At 34.7% G+C, this 18,098-nt stretch overlaps 1 protein-coding gene across 9 annotated transcripts in view; it reads right to left on the bottom strand.

Annotated features, from left to right (window-relative positions):
* The window catches only part of LOC128222544 (uncharacterized), a 144,653-nt gene that overhangs the window by 82,117 nt on the left and 44,438 nt on the right, over positions 1 to 18,098 (bottom strand). The window contains exon 1 of one of the 9 annotated variants that reach the window (XM_052931602.1): positions 17,599 to 17,678. The exons of 7 other annotated variants lie outside the window; for them this stretch is intronic. The gene's annotated coding sequence lies outside the window, so the exon portion shown is untranslated. Of the gene's footprint in view, positions 1 to 17,594; positions 17,679 to 18,098 lie in introns of those variants that run through there. One more of the 9 variants, XM_052931601.1, reaches the window with a different exon arrangement.

Raw genomic sequence — 18,098 nt, 5'->3', positions numbered from 1 at the left:
ATGGTACTTAAGTAACAGTACGACCTTATATCTCACTGTCAGATATTCACTTATTACCTATCCAGGGTCTCATAACTAACTAAACTATGGCACTTAAGTAATAGTACGACCTTATATCTTACTGTTAGTTATTCACTTATTTGCTATCCAGGGTCTCACAACGAACTAAACTATGGTACTTAAGTAATAGTACAACCTTATATCTCACTGTCAGTTATTCACTTATTAGCTATCCAGGGTCTCACAACGAACTAAACTATGGTACTTAAGTAATATTACGACCTTATATCTCACTGTCAGTTATTCACTTATTAGCTATCCAGGGTCCCACAAAGAACTAAACTATGGTACTTAAGTATTAGTACGACCTTATATCTCACTGTCAGTTATTCACTTATTAGCTATGAAGGGTCTCACAACGAACTAAACTATGGTATTTAAGTAATAGTACGACCTTATATCTCACTGTCAGTTATTCACTTATTAGCTATCCAGGGTCTCACAACGAACTAAAATTTTGTACTTAAGTAATAGTATGACCTTTTATCTCACTGTCAGTTATTCACTTATTAGCTATCCAGGGTCTCACAACGATCTAAACTATGGTACTTAAGTAATAGTACGACCTTATATCTCACTGTCAGTTCTTCACTTATTAGCTATCAAGGGTCTCACAGCGAACTAAACTATGGTACTTAAGTAATAGTACGACCTTATATCTCACTGCCAGTTCTTCACTTATTAGCTATCAAGGGTCTCACAGCGAACAAAACTGTGGTACTTAAGTAATAGTACGACCTTATATCTCACTGTCAGTTATTCACTTATTAGCTATCCAGGGTCTCACAACGAACTAAACTATTGTACTTAAGTAAAAGTACGACCTTTTATCTCACTGTCAGTTATTCACTTATTAGCTATCAAGGGTCTCGCAATAAACTAAACTATGGTACTTAAGTAATAGTACGACATTACATCTCACTGTCAGTTATTCACTTATTAGCTATCCAGGGTCTCACAACGAACTAAACTATGGTACTTAAGTAATAGTACGACCTTTTATCTCACTGTCAGTTATTCACTTATTAGCTATCAAGGGTCTCGCAATAAACTAAACTATGGTACTTAAGTAATAGTACGACATTACATCTCACTGTCAGTTATTCACGTATTAGCTATCCAGGGTCTCACAACGAACTAAACTATGGTACTTAAGTAATAGTACGACCTTATATCTCACTGTCAGTTATTCACTTATTAGCTATCCAGGGTCTCACAACGAACTAAACTATGGTACTTAAGTAATAGTACGACCTTATATCTCACTGTCAGTTATTCACTTATTTGCTATCAAGGGTCTCGCAATAAACTAAACTATGGTACTTAAGTAATAGTACGACCTTACATCTCACTGTCAGTTATTCAAATATTTCCTATCAAGGGTCTCGCAATAAACTAAACTATGGTACTTAAGTAAAAGTACGACCTTATATCTCACTGTCAGTTATTCACTTATTAGCTATCAAGGGTCTCGCAATAAACTAAACTATGGTACTTAAGTAATAGTACGACCTTACATCTCACTGTCAGTTATTCACTTATTAGCTATGAAGGGTCTCGCAACGAACTAAACTATGGTACTTAAGTAATAGTACTACTTTATATCTCACTGTCAGTTATTCACTTATTAGCTATCCAGGGTCTCACAACGAACTAAACTATGGTACTTAAGTAATAGTACGACCATATATCTCACTGTCAGTTATTCACTTATAAGCTATCCAGGGTCTCACAACGAACTAAACTATGGTACTTAAGTAATAGTACGACCTTATATCTCACTGTCAGTTATTCACTTATAAGCTGTCCAGGGTCTCACAACGAACTAAACTATGGTACTTAAGTAATAGTACGACCTTATATCTCACTGTCAGTTATTCACTTATAAGCTGTCCAGGGTCTCACAACGAACTAAACTATGGTATTTTAGTAATAGTACAATCTTATATCTCACTCTCAGTTATTCACTTATAAGCTGTCCAGGGTCTCACAACGAACTAAACTATGGTACTTAAGTAATAGTACGACCTTATATCTCACTGTCAGTTATTCACTTATAAGCTGCCCAGGGTCTCACAACGAACTAAACTATGGTACTTAAGTAATAGTACGACCATATATCTCACTGTCAGTTATTCACTTATAAGCTATCCAGGGTCTCACAACGAACTAAACTATGGTACTTAAGTAATAGTACGACCTTATATCTCACTGTCAGTTATTCACTTATAAGCTGTCCAGGGTCTCACAACGAACTAAACTATGGTACTTAAGTAATAGTACGACAATATATCTCACTGTCAGTTATTCACTTATAAGCTATCCAGGGTCTCACAACGAACTAAACTATGGTACTTAAGTAATAGTACGACCTTATATCTCACTGTCAGTTATTCACTTATAAGCTGTCCAGGGTCTCACAACGAACTAAACTATGGTACTTAAGTAATAGTACGACCTTATATCTCACTGTCAGTTATTCACTTATAAGCTATCCAGGGTCTCACAACGAACTAAACTATGGTACTTAAGTAATAGTACGACCTTATATCTCACTGTCAGTTATTCACTTATGAGCTGTCCAGGGTCTCACAACGAACTAAACTATGGTATTTTAGTAATAGCACAATCTTATATCTCACTCTCAGTTATTCACTTATTAGCTATCCAGGGTCTCACAACGAAGTAAACTATGGTACTTAAGAAATAGTACGACCTTATGTCTCACTGTCAGTTATTCATTTATTAGCTATCCAGGGTCTCGCAACGAACTAAAATATGGTACTTAAGTAATAGTACGACCTTTTATCTCACTGTCAGTTATTCAATTATTAGCTATCAAGGGTCTCACAACAAACTAAACTATGATACTTAAGTAAAAGTACGACCTTATATCTCACTGTCAGTTATTCACTTATTAGCTATCAAGGGTCTCACAGCAAACTACACTATGGTACTTAAGTAATAGTACGACCTTATATCTCACTGTCAGTTATTCACTTATAAGCTATCAAGGGTCTCACAACGAACTAAACTATGGTACTTAAGTAATATTACGACCTTATATCTCACTGTCAGTTATTCACTTATTAGCTGTCCAGGGTCTCACAACGAAGTAAACTATGGTACTTAAGTAATAGTACGACCTTATATCTCACTGTCAGTTATTCACTTATAAGCTATCAAGGGTCTCACAACGAACTAAACTATGGTACTTAAGTAATAGTACGACCTTATATCTCACTGTCAGTTATTCACTTATTAGCTATGAAGGGTCTCACAACGAACTAAACTATGGTACTTAAGTAATAGTACGACCTTATATCTCACTGTCAGTTATTCACTTATTAGCTATCCATGGTCTCACAACGAACTAAACTATGGTACTTAAGTAATAGTACGACCTTATATCTCACTGTCTGTTATTCACTTATTAGCTATCCAGGGTCTCACAACGAACTAAACTATGGTACTTAAGTAATAGTACGACCTTATATCTCACTGTCAGTTATTCACTTATTAGCTATCCATGGTCTCACAACGAACTACACTATGGTACTTAAGTAATAGTACGACCTTATATCTCACTGTCAGTTATTCACTTATTAGCCATCCAGGGTCTCACAACGATCTAAACTATGGTACTTAAGTAATAGTACGACCTTATATCTCACTGTCAGTTATTCACTTATTAGCTATCAAGGGTCTCGCAATAAACTAAACTATGGTACTTAAGTAATAGTACGACCTTATATCTCACTGTCAGTTATTCACTTATTAGCTATCCAGAGTCTCACAACGAACTAAACTATGGTACTTAAGTAATAGTACGACCTTATATCTCACTGTCAGTTATTCACTTATTAGCTATCAAGGGTCTCACAACGAACTAAACTATGGTACTTAAGTAATAGTACGACCTTATATCTCACTGTCAGTTATTCACTTATTAGCTATCCATGGTCTCACAACGAACTAAACTATGGTACTTAAGTAATAGTACGACCTTACATCTCACTGTCAGTTACTTACTTAATAGCCATCCAGGGTCTCACAACGAACTAAACTATGGTACTTAAGTAATAGTACGACCTTATATCTCACTGTCAGTTATTCACTTATTAGCTATGAAGGGTCTCGCAACGAACTAAACTATGGTACTTAAGTAATAGTACTACCTTATATCTCACTGTCAGTTAATCACTTATTAGCTATCCAGGGTATCACAACGAACTAAACTATGGTACTTAAGTAATAGTACTACCTTATATCTCACTGTCAGTTATTCACTTATTAGCTATGAAGGGTCTCGCAACGAACTAAACTATGGTACTTAAGTAATAGTACTACCTTATATCTCACTGTCAGTTATTCACTTATTAGCTATCAAGGGTCTCGCAACGAACTAAACTATGGTACTTAAGTAATAGTACTACCTTATATCTCACTGTCAGTTATTCACTTATTAGCTATGAAGGGTCTCGCAACGAACTAAACTATGGTACTTAAGTAATAGTACTACCTTATATCTCACTGTCAGTTATTCACTTATTAGCTATCCAGGGTCTCACAACGAAGTAAACTATGGTACTTAAGTAATAGTACGACCTTATATCTCACTGTCAGTTATTCACTTATGAGCTGTCCAGGGTATCACAACGAACTAAACTATGGTACTTAAGAAATAGTACGACCTTATATCTCACTGTCAGTTATTCACTTATTAGCTGTCCAGGGTCTCACAACGAGGTAAACTATGGTACTTAAGTAATAGTACGACCATATATCTCACTGTCAGTTATTCACTTATTAGCTATCAAGGGTCTCACAACGAACTAAACTGTGGTACTTAAGTAATAGTACGACCTTATATCTCACTGTCAGTTATTCACTTATTAGCTATGAAGGGTCTCGCAACGAACTAAACTATGGTACTTAAGTAATAGTACGACCATATATCTCACTGTCAGTTATTCACTTATTAGCTATCCAGGGTATCACAACGAACTAAACTATGGTACTTAAGAAATAGTACGACCTTATATCTCACTGTCAGTTATTCACTTATTAGCTGTCCAGGGTCTCACAACGAGGTAAACTATGGTACTTAAGTAATAGTACTACCTTATATCTCACTGTCAGTTATTCACTTATTAGCTATGAAGGGTCTCGCAACGAACTAAACTATGGTACTTAAGTAATAGTACTACCTTATATCTCACTGTCAGTTATTCACTTATTAGCTATCCAGGGTATCACAACGAACTAAACTATGGTACTTAAGAAATAGTACGACCATATATCTCACTGTCAGTTCTTCACTTATTAGCTATCAAGGGTCTCACAACGAACTAAACTATGGTACTTAAGTAATAGTACGACCATATATCTCACTGTCAGTTATTCACTTATTAGCTATCCAGGGTATCACAACGAACTAAACTATGGTACTTAAGTAATAGTACGACCATATATCTCACTGTCAGTTATTCACTTATTAGCTATCAAGGGTCTCACAACGAACTAAACTATGGTACTTAAGTAATAGTACGACCATATATCTCACTGTCAGTTATTCACTTATTAGCTATCAAGGGTCTCACAACGAACTAAACTATGGTACTTAAGTAATAGTACGACCTTATATCTCACTGTCAGTTATTCACTTATTAGCTGTCCAGGGTCTCACAACGAACTAAACTATGGTACTTAAGTAATAGTACGACCATATATCTCACTGTCAGTTATTCACTTATTAGCTATCCAGGGTATCACAACGAACTAAACTATGGTACTTAAGTAATAGTACGACCATATATCTCACTGTCAGTTATTCACTTATTAGCTGTCCAGGGTCTCACAACGAACTAAACTATGGTACTTAAGTAATAGTACGACCTTATATCTCACTGTCTGTTATTCACTTAATAGTTATCCAGGGTCTCACAACGGAATAAACTATGGTATTTAAGTAATAGTACGACATTATATCTTACTGTCAGTTATTCACTTATTAGCTATCAAGGGTCTCACAACGAACTAAACTATGGTACTTAAGTAATAGTACAACCTTATATCTCACTGTCAGTTATCCACTTATTAGCTATCAAGGGTCTCACAACGAACTAAACTATGGTACTTAAGTAATAGTACGACCTTATATCTTACTGTCAGTTATTCACTTATTAGCTATAAATGGTCTCACAACGAACTAAACTATGGTACTTAAGTAATAATACGACCTTATATCTCACTGTCAGTTATTCACCTATTAGCTATCAAGGGTCTCACAACGAACTAATCTATGGTACTTAAGTAATAGTACGACCTTATATCTCACTGTCAGTTAATCACTTATTAGCTATCCAGGGTCTCACAACGAACTAAACAATGGTACTTAAGTAATAGTACGACCTTATATCTCACTGTCAGTTATTCACTTATTAGCTGTCCAGGGTCTCATAACTAACTAAACTATGGTACTTAAGTAATAGTACGACCTTATATCTCACTGTCAGTTATTCACTTATTAGCTGTCCAGGGTCTCACAACGAACTAAACTATGGTACTTAAGTAATAGTACGACCTTATATCTCACTGTCAGTTATTCACTTATTAGCTATCAAGGGTCTCACAACGAACTAAACTATGGTACTTAAGTAATAGTACGACCTTATATCTCACTGTCTGTTATTCACTTATGAGCTGTCCAGGGTTTCATAACTAATTAAACAATGGTACTTAAGTAATAGTACGACCTTATATCTCACTGTCAGTTATTCACTTATTAGCTGTCCAGGGTCTCATAACTAACTAAACTATGGTACTTAAGTAATAGTACGACCTTATATCTCACTGTCTGTTATTCACTTATGAGCTGTCCAGGGTTTCATAACTAACTAAACTATGGTACTTAAGTAATAGTACGACCTTATATCTCACTGTCAGTTATTCACTTATTAGCTGTCCAGGGTTTCATACCTAATTAAACAATGGTACTTAAGTAATAGTACGACCTTATATCTCACTGTCAGTTATTCACTTATGAGCTGTCCAGGGTCTCATAACTAACTAAACTATGGTACTTAAGTAATAGTACGACCTTATATCTCACTGTCTGTTATTCACTTATGAGCTGTCCAGGGTCTCATAACTAACTAAACAATGGTACTTAAGTAATAGTACGACCTTATATCTCACTGTCTGTTATTCACTTATTAGCTATCCAGGGTTTCATAACTAATTAAACTATGGTACTTAAGTAATAGTACGACCTTATATCTCACTGTCAGTTATTCACTTATGAGCTATCCAGGGTCTCATAACTAATTAAACTATGGTACTTAAGTAATAGTACGACCTTAAATCTCACTGTCTGTTATTCACTTATGAGCTGTCCAGGGTCTCATAACTAATTAAACTATGGTACTTAAGTAATAGTACGACCTTATATCTCACTGTCAGTTATTCACTTATGAGCTATCCAGGGTCTCATAACTAATTAAATTATGGTACTTAAGTAATAGTACGACCTTATATCTCACTGTCTGTTATTCACTTATGAGCTATCCAGGGTCTCATAACTAATTAAACTATGGTACTTAAGTAATAGTACGACCTTATATCTCACTGTCTGTTATTCACTTATGAGCTGTCCAGGGTTTCATAACTAACTAAACAATGGTACTTAAGTAATAGTACGACCTTATATCTCACTGTCAGTTATTCACTTATGAGCTATCCAGGGTCTCATAACTAATTAAACTATGGTACTTAAGTAATAGTACGACCTTATATCTCACTGTCAGTTATTCACTTATGAGCTGTCCAGGGTCTCATAACTAACTAAACTATGGTACTTAAGTAATAGTACGACCTTATATCTCACTGTCTGTTATTCACTTATGAGCTGTCCAGGGTTTCATAACTAACTAAACAATGGTACTTAAGTAATAGTACGACCTTATATCTCACTGTCTGTTAATCATTTATGAGCTGTACAGGGTCTCATAACTAACTAAACTATGGTACTTAAGTAATAGTACGACCTTATATCTCACTGTCTGTTATTCACTTATTAGCTGTCCAGGGTCTCATAACTAACTAAACAATGGTACTTAAGTAATAGTACGACCTTATATCTCACTGTCTGTTATTCACTTATGAGCTATCCAGGGTCTCATAACTAATTAAACTATGGTACTTAAGTAATAGTACGACCTTATATCTCACTGTCAGTTATTCACTTATGAGCTATCCAGGGTCTCATAACTAATTAAACAATGGTACTTAAGTAATAGTACGACCTTATATCTCACTGTCTGTTATTCACTTATGAGCTGTCCAGGGTCTCATAACTAATTAAACTATGGTACTTAAGTAATAGTACGACCTTATATCTCACTGTCTGTTATTCACTTATGAGCTGTCCAGGGTTTCATAACTAATTAAACTATGGTACTTAAGTAATAGTACGACCTTATATCTCACTGTCTGTTATTCACTTATGAGCTGTCCAGGGTTTCATAACTAACTAAACAATGGTACTTAAGTAATAGTACGACCTTATATCTCACTGTCTGTTATTCACTTTTGGGCTATCCAGGGTCTCATAACTAACTAAACAATGGTACTTAAGTAATAGTACGACCTTATATCTCACTGTCTGTTATTCACTTATGAGCTGTCCAGGGTCTCATAACTAATTAAACTATGGTACTTAAGTAATAGTACGACCTTATATCTCACTGTGTGTTATTCACTTATGAGCTATCCAGGGTTTCATAACTAATTAAACTATGGTACTTAAGTAATAGTACGACCTTATATCTCACTGTCTGTTATTCACTTATTAGCTATCAAGGGTCTCACAACGAACTAAACTATGGTACTTAAGTAATAGTACGACCTTATATCTCACTGTCTGTTATTCACTTATGAGCTGTCCAGGGTCTCATAACTAACTAAACTATGGTACTTAAGTAATAGTACGACCTTATATCTCACTGTCAGTTATTCACTTATGAGCTGTCCAGGGTCTCATAACTAACTAAACTATGGTACTTAAGTAATAGTACGACCTTATATCTCACTGTCAGTTATTCACTTATGAGCTGTCCAGGGTTTCATAACTAATTAAACTATGGTACTTAAGTAATAGTACGACCTTATATCTCACTGTCAGTTATTCACTTATGAGCTGTCCAGGGTCTCATAACTAACTAAACTATGGTACTTAAGTAATAGTACGACCTTATATCTCACTGTCAGTTATTCACTTATGAGCTGTCCAGGGTTTCATAACTAATTAAACAATGGTACTTAAGTAATAGTACGACCTTATATCTCACTGTCAGTTATTCACTTATTAGCTGTCCAGGGTCTCACAACGAACTAAACTATGGTACTTAAGTAATAGTACGACCTTATATCTCACTGTCTGTTATTCACTTATGAGCTGTCCAGAGTCTCATAACTAATTAAACTATGGTACTTAAGTAATAGTACGACCTTATATCTCACTGTCTGTTATTCACTTATGAGCTGTCCAGGGTCTCATAACTAATTAAACTATGGTACTTAAGTAATAGTACGACCTTATATCTCACTGTCTGTTATTCACTTATGAGCTGTCCAGGGTTTCATAACTAATTAAACTATGGTACTTAAGTAATAGTACGACCTTATATCTCACTGTCAGTTATTCACTTATGAGCTGTCCAGGGTCTCATAACTAACTAAACTATGGTACTTAAGTAATAGTACGACCTTATATCTCACTGTCAGTTATTCACTTATGAGCTGTCCAGGGTTTCATAACTAACTAAACTATGGTACTTAAGTAATAGTACGACCTTATATCTCACTGTCAGTTATTCACTTATTAGCTGTCCAGGGTCTCACAACGAACTAAACTATGGTACTTAAGTAATAGTACGACCTTATATCTCACTGTCAGTTATTCACTTATGAGCTGTCAAGAGTCTCATAACTAATTAAACTATGGTACTTAAGTAATAGTACGACCTGATATCTCACTGTCTGTTATTCACTTATGAGCTGTCCAGGGTCTCATAACTAATTAAACTATGGTACTTAAGTAATAGTACGACCTTATATCTCACTGTCTGTTATTCACTTATGAGCTGTCCAGGGTCTCATAACTAATTAAACTATGGTACTTAAGTAATAGTACGACCTTATATCTCACTGTCTGTTATTCACTTATGAGCTGTCCAGGGTCTCATAACTAACTAAACTATGGTACTTAAGTAAAAGTACGACCTTATATCTCACTGTCAGTTATTCACTTATGAGCTGTCCAGGGTCTCATAACTAATTAAACAATGGTACTTAAGTAATAGTACGACCTTATATCTCACTGTCAGTTATTCACTTATGAGCTGTCCAGGGTCTCATAACTAATTAAACTATGGTACTTAAGTAATAGTACGACCTTATATCTCACTGTCTGTTATTCACTTATGAGCTGTCCAGGGTTTCATAACTAATTAAACTATGGTACTTAAGTAATAGTACGACCTTATATCTCACTGTCTGTTATTCACTTATGAGCTGTCCAGGGTCTCATAACTAATTAAACTATGGTACTTAAGTAATAGTACGACCTTATATCTCACTGTCAGTTATTCACTTATGAGCTGTCCAGGGTTTCATAACTAACTAAACAATGGTACTTAAGTAATAGTACGACCTTATATCTCACTGTCTGTTATTCACTTATGAGCTGTCCAGGGTTTCATAACTAATTAAACTATGGTACTTAAGTAATAGTACGACCTTATATCTCACTGTCAGTTATTCACTTATTAGCTATCCAGAGTCTCATAACTAACTAAACAATGGTACTTAAGTAATAGTACGACCTTATATCTCACTGTCAGTTATTCACTTATGAGCTGTCCAGGGTTTCATAACTAATTAAACTATGGTACTTAAGTTATAGTACGACCTGATATCTTACTGTCAGTTATTCACTTATTAGCTATCCAGGGTCTCACAACGAACTAAACTATGGTACTTAAGTAATAGTACGACCTTATATCTCACTGTCTGTTATTCACTTATGAGCTGTCCAGGGTCTCATAACTAACTAAACAATGGTACTTAAGTAATAGTACGACCTTATATCTCACTGTCAGTTATTCACTTATGAGCTATCCAGGGTCTCACAACGAACTAAACTATGGTACTTAAGTATTAGTACGACCTTTTATCTCACTGTCAGTTATTCACTTATTAGCTATCCAGGGTCTCACAACGAACTAAACTATGGTACTTAAGTATTAGTACGACCTTTTATCTCACTGTCAGTTATTCACTTATTAGCTATCCAGGGTCTCACAACGAACTAAACTATGGTACTTAAGTAATAGTACGACCTTATATCTCACTGTCAGTTATTCACTTATTAGCTATCCAGGGTCTCACAACGAACTAAACTATGGTACTTAAGTATTAGTACGACCTTTTATCTCACTGTCAGTTATTCACTTATTAGCTATCCAGGGTCTCACAACGAACTACACTATGGTACTTAAGTAATAGTACACCTTATATCTAACTGTCAGTTATTCACTTATTAGCTATCCAGGGTCTCACAACGAACTACACTATGGTACTTAAGTAATAGTACGACCTTATATCTCACTGTCAGTTATTCACTTATTAGCTATCAAGGGTCTCACAACGAACTAAACTATGGTACTTAAGTAATATTACGACCTTATATCTCACTGTCAGTTATTCACTTATTAGCTATCAAGGGTCTCACAACGAACTAAACTATGGTACTTAAGTAATAGTACGACCTTGTATCTCACTGTCAGTTACTTACTTATTAGCTATCCAGGGTCTCACAACGAAATAAACTATGGTATTTTAGTAATAGTACGACCTTATATCTCCCTGTAAGGCATTCACTCAATAAATATCTTATGTTTCATCACAAACTAGGCTATGGTAATTTTGTATTGGTATGACATTATATCTCACTGTCTGTGATTCACTTAATAGCTACCCAGTGTTTCGCTACGAATTAGCCTAAGGTAGTTTTGTAATGGTATGGCCATATATCTTACTGTTAGTCATTCACTCAATAACAAGCCATTGCTCAAACACATACTAACCTAAGTAAGTTTTTAATGGTACGACCATATATCTCACTGTCAGTCATTTACTCAATAGCTATCCAGTAATTCAACACAAACTAGCCTAAGTTAGTTTATTATGGTACGACCTTATAATTCGCTGTAAGTCATTCACTTATCCAGTGTTCCAACACAAACTAGCCTAAGTTAGTTGATTATGGTACGACCTTATATTTCGCTGTAAGTCATTCACTCAATAGCTATCCAGTGTTCCAACAGAAACTAGCCTAAGGTAGTTTGTTATGGTACGACCTTATATTTCACTGTCAATCATTCACTAATAAGCTATCCAGTGTCTCACTATAAGTAGGTCACGTAATGATATGGCGTTTTTATGCCATTGTTAATCACTCATTCATAAGTTATACAGTGCCTTACCACGAACAGGCCTAAGGAAGTAGAGTAGTGATATGGCCATATATCGCACTATATCGTAATTTTGTAATGGTATGGTGTTTGTTCGTACTGTATCTTTATATTTCCGTATCAGCTAAATGCTAAGCTCCGTACCTACATAATTCTAGCAAAAAAAAACAACCGAAGTAAACGTCATATTTATTATTGTCATACTTTGTGCAATATTTATGTCTATTAACTGAATCAATAAATATACCATTTACCAAATACAGTAAGATATAAAGATAATGATAAATAGCGCCGCTGTTGAAAGTAAAAAATTAAAGTTTATATTATGTTAATTACTGATGGAATGAAATATTCAATTACACTCTTAGCAAAATGTAAACTTGTCTTCTTTTTAAATAAGATCCATTCATTCCATATTTGTCACTTAATCCAATATTGGTTATTTCTATTTCTAAAGCCGCGAATTCAATGTAAATGGTCTTCTTTGGTTGTCCTTTAATAATAACAAAACTTCAAAATCATAGACAAAAATAAATATCATATTTCATTATTTACATAAGCTTCGCTATGCGCCTCTAAAATATACCATATAATAAATAATAATAGATTTCTGAATTTGTAAACTATTGGTCCCCATTTCAGACCAATCTTTTGTTTCGTTTCTATTTGCATTTGAACAATATTCGATCATATAACTATGATTATTCTGGAATGAATGTATTCAGGCTTATTGATCAATCTTATTTTAAATCTTGGCGTTTATCAAAATTACTTTGACACCGTAGATCAATAACAGAAGTATTACAAATCCAATTTGTTTAATAGTATGAATAAACGTAATAAGGACGCTCATTAGTCGGCGTTACTTATATTTAAGTAAACACATTTGTACCCTAAGATCTCCCCTTGCTAAAATATTGCCTCAGATAGTCATTATTGCAATGGACGCTCAGCACATATCACAAACTTGCATTCGAACTGCTAGGATCAGTAGCGTAATGGCCGGACACGGAAAAGTCAATAACACCATTGAAGTCTTACAGTGTCTTTCACACACATTTATCACATAAGGGTAATTACTACCGAAGAGCCGCTTAAACAATTCCGAAAGACGTCGCATGTTTTTGTTTATGTTTAAACGACGGATGGACGGACGGACCAACTAGACAGGGTGATTACTATGGGAGATCCTCTTTAAGACGTCATTATGACGCCGTATGTTTTTAGACACATGCAACCGACGGATGGGACATGATAGGGTAATTACTATATGAAAGCCTCTTTCACAAGACGGGCGGTACAAATCGACCAGGTATTAACTACAGGCGAGCCGTTTTCACAAATATTTATGACACGGCATGTGTTAAGCGTATGTGCCAACGACAGATGGTGGACGGAACAAAAAGGGAAGGTGATTTCTATAGGTTGGTCCCTTCCACAAGTCCTAATATTGCCGCATGTCTGTTTTCATGTGCGAACGAGGAGTAGATGAACGGAAACTATTGAAAGGGTTAGTAACATAAAAGAGCCTTTTTCACAAGTCCTAATTTGCAAACGTATGATGGAGGACGGGACGAAAAGGGAGGATGGTTATTTGGAGAGCCTCTTTTACAAGTCCTTATAACGCCGCATGTCTTTAGACATGTATAGACGACTGATGGACGGACGAAACAACTAGACAGGGTGATTACTATGGGAGACGGGTAGACAGTCGAAAAAAAGGACAGAGTTATTACCAAACGAGAGCCTTCTCCATAAAGTCCTCATGACGCTGCATGTCTTTGTTTATGTTCAAACGACGGATGGACGGACGGAATAAATCAGCGAGGTAAATACTACAGAAGAGTCGTTTTCACATGTCCTTATATAACCGCATGTTTAAAGCATATGTGCAAACGATGGATAGACGGACGGAATAAATAGACAAGGTAATTATTATTAGTCTCTTTCATTAGTCCTAAAGACGCAGCAAGTCTTAAATATATTTGCAGAAGACAGATGGACGGACGGAACACAAAACCAGGTTAATAACTGTAAGCAAGTCGCTTTCACAAGTCACTGAAATCGCATGTCTTTTTTCATGTGCAAACGACGGATGAACGGACGTAACAAATAGGCAGGTTTATTGCTATAAGATAGCCTTTTTAAAAAGTCATAATTACTCCGCAAGTATTCAGTATATGTGAAAATGAAGGACGGACGGACGAAACAATTAGGCATTGCTACAGGAGAGCCGCTTTCACAAGTCATACTTATGCAGCATGTCTTTGTACAAGCGCAATCGAAGGACGGAACAAACAGACAGGGAAATCATTTATATGAGAGAATCTTTCACAAGCCTTAATGACGCCGCATGTCTAACGTTTATGTGCGAACGACGGATTAAGGAACGGATCAAACAGACAGGTAAATTACAATAGGATTACCGCTATCTGTTAAGCTCTAATGATACCGCTTGCCTTCTGTTGGAAACATCGTACATACGTGTTTTGCATCTGCATATCTAAGAATTTATATTAATATATAACATATATATATATATGTGCGTGTGTGTGGGTATGTATGTGTGTGTGTGTGTGTGAGTATGTGTGTGTGTATGAGTACATGCGTGTTTGTGTAATATGATTAATGGAAAACATGAGCAAGTTCCTAACATATCCTTGTTATCTCGAAACGAAATTGAATTATTGCATTCAGCCGAATAGTTTTTACACTGAACAATGAAAAGTCATTTACCTGTGTATAATTAGACACATTATTATTAATCATATCAATATTTTATCTATAGAAAGGTTGCGTCATTTTATCACGTGTGTTTAAAAATAAAGTGGAAGCTGTCATCGCTCAACTGAACGAAATAAAGCAATACCAATTTACATAATACGAAACACATAAACACCAAGTTTATTATAACTTAAATTATTGAATCAATAATGTCAACATTTACAAAATATAATTTGCGCCACTAGGACCAAGTAACTTCGTGTTTTCTGTTCTACTAAATAGAAAGTATCACTCAAAAAAGAATGTAAAATAACTTATAATATATGTACCGCTCCTTCCATATTTCTCACTTAAGCGATTTCATTATTGTTATTTCTGATTGCGCACACACATACATGTGAATGGTAGTCAATGCTTGTCCTTATAATAATAACTAATCATCACGTATTTGACGTGATACTAAAATACTCATACTAATCCATAACAGTTGACAACAATATATGCCGAATCTTGCCCAAAACGAACCAAAGTCGGCAAATGCGAGTTTCTGCCATTTTGATTGGCTACTCGACAAATACGTAATGCAAGGAACGACCCATTTTAAAGACGCACCCTTATACGAGAGTTCTTGTAAATTAAAAAATGCGGCAGCTATAAGTTTTCGTTTATTCGACTGTAAAAATAGTTCCTTGTTTAAAAAGTACTTTTGAATTACCAGTCTACATAATGTTTAACCTGTTATTGTATTTTATGACAGTCAATTATGTTTTTGAAAACCGACAAAATCCACGTAAAAGTTGAAAACATTCTTGAAACTTTGCTCAATTATCACGAATATGTATATATATATATATATATACTTCCTTAGAATAAACAGTTTATTTGGCTTTGTTTATCAATCTGCACAATGTCACTATCAATGACGCACCTGAAAATCAGCAAAGTCAAGTCTAGAAAAGCAGAATACATGAACGAAAAATGGAAATCCTGTAAGATGTAATAATATGTTAAGGTGGAGATATGACAGTTTAAATCAGAATGTCATAGAAATTGCCCTCAGTAAGCAGTATTGTCCAATATTGCTGTCCTCGGACGAATAACTTGGCCAATATTAAATCACCTAATGAATAACATAATATTATCAATGAACTCCAAAATCCTATACAAATAAATGATATCATATTTCATCCCTAACAAAAGCTTCGGTATGCGCCTCTTTAAATCTAACACAGGCGGAAAATATACACTAGTTTGTATACTATGATAACAATTGACTATTGTTATTGTGTCAGCTAATTGTGACTTGAATAATATCCGTTACAATATCGAAATTACTGTATTTTGGCTACATTTGTAATTCTAATTTAAATACAGATTATTTTTCTTTTACAATGACATGTATCAGATCAGATCTGATTCTATGGACGAGTATTATTACCAAAGATATTAACAAACTTGAGTCAAATGTCGTATTAAGGACAAGTGTTTATGCAAAAGACTTATATCGATGATATAAATGAACAATTATTTAATACAACGATACACAAAATATCTTAGTTTAATATAACATACATCTAATGATACACTACTCTGAGTTCAGAAAAAAGTAAAAACAGGTAGTTTTAAACTAATTTGGTAATATATCTCACAGTTAGTCAATAATTCTAAGTTGTCTATTGTCTCACCACAAACAAGCCTGAGGTAAGTTTGCAATGGTAAGGTTTTATATCCCACTGGCGGTCATTCACACATAAGCTATCCCATGTCTCACCACAATAGAGCTAATGGTAATTTTGTAATAATATGGCTTTATAATCCGCTGGCAGTCATTCACGGATTAGCTATCCCGTGTCTCACCACGTAGTAGCTTACGGTAATTTTGTAATGGTATGGCTTTTTACTCATACACTTTTAACTGCCACACCATAGATAAGCTAATGTGTGTTTGGTAAATCAGGAACCCATTCGTCTTCATGTTTAATATGTATTGACACTGTATCTCTATATAACCAAACAGCGAACGTGGTAAGCGTCGTATCAATTATAGCACAGATAACAGAAGTAAACGTTCCACATATTATTGTCATATTGTATTTGATACTCATATGTTTTAATTGAACGAATTAATCCACAAATTACCAAATAGAGAACGATATAAAGCTGATGAAAACTTGCGCCGCTAGAAAAAGGTTCAATTAGTTTGAAAATAACTGATGGAATCGTCAACTGTTTAACTTAATAAATAATAACACACATAGCAGAAAGTATACGTACTTACTGTTTAAACAAAATCCCTTGATTCCATATTTCTCACTAAATCGAATGTTAACTAACTTTTATTTCTGAAGCCGCACGCACAATGCCAATGCTCTTCTATATTTGTGCTTATATAAATCTTATACTTCATAATTCTATACAAAGAAGGGATAGATCAGATTTCATGATTAACAAAAGCTAGGTATGCGCTTCATAAACCTACCCAAGGACGGAAATCAATAGAAGGATTTGTATAATATATTCGACATTTCAGATCAGTCTTCAGATTGTTCATTTTGAATTAACCTGTATTCGATCAAATAACTTAATTAAATTATACTGAAATGAATGTTTGACGGCCTTTTCAATTCTCACTTTAAGATGCATTCTCTCATAATATCAGTTTTGACACTTTATTTATGTGTTGTCTCAATATTGGCTGAATTTGGCATCAATGCCTTAAAGTCAATTATATTAAATGATAAAAACTTAATATAGAATATATCTATATTTGTTGGTGAA

This window comes from Mya arenaria, chromosome 16, assembly GCF_026914265.1.
Source record: "Mya arenaria isolate MELC-2E11 chromosome 16, ASM2691426v1".
NCBI lineage: Eukaryota > Metazoa > Mollusca > Bivalvia > Myida > Myidae > Mya > Mya arenaria.
This window is presented reverse-complemented; position numbering and strand designations above follow the sequence as displayed.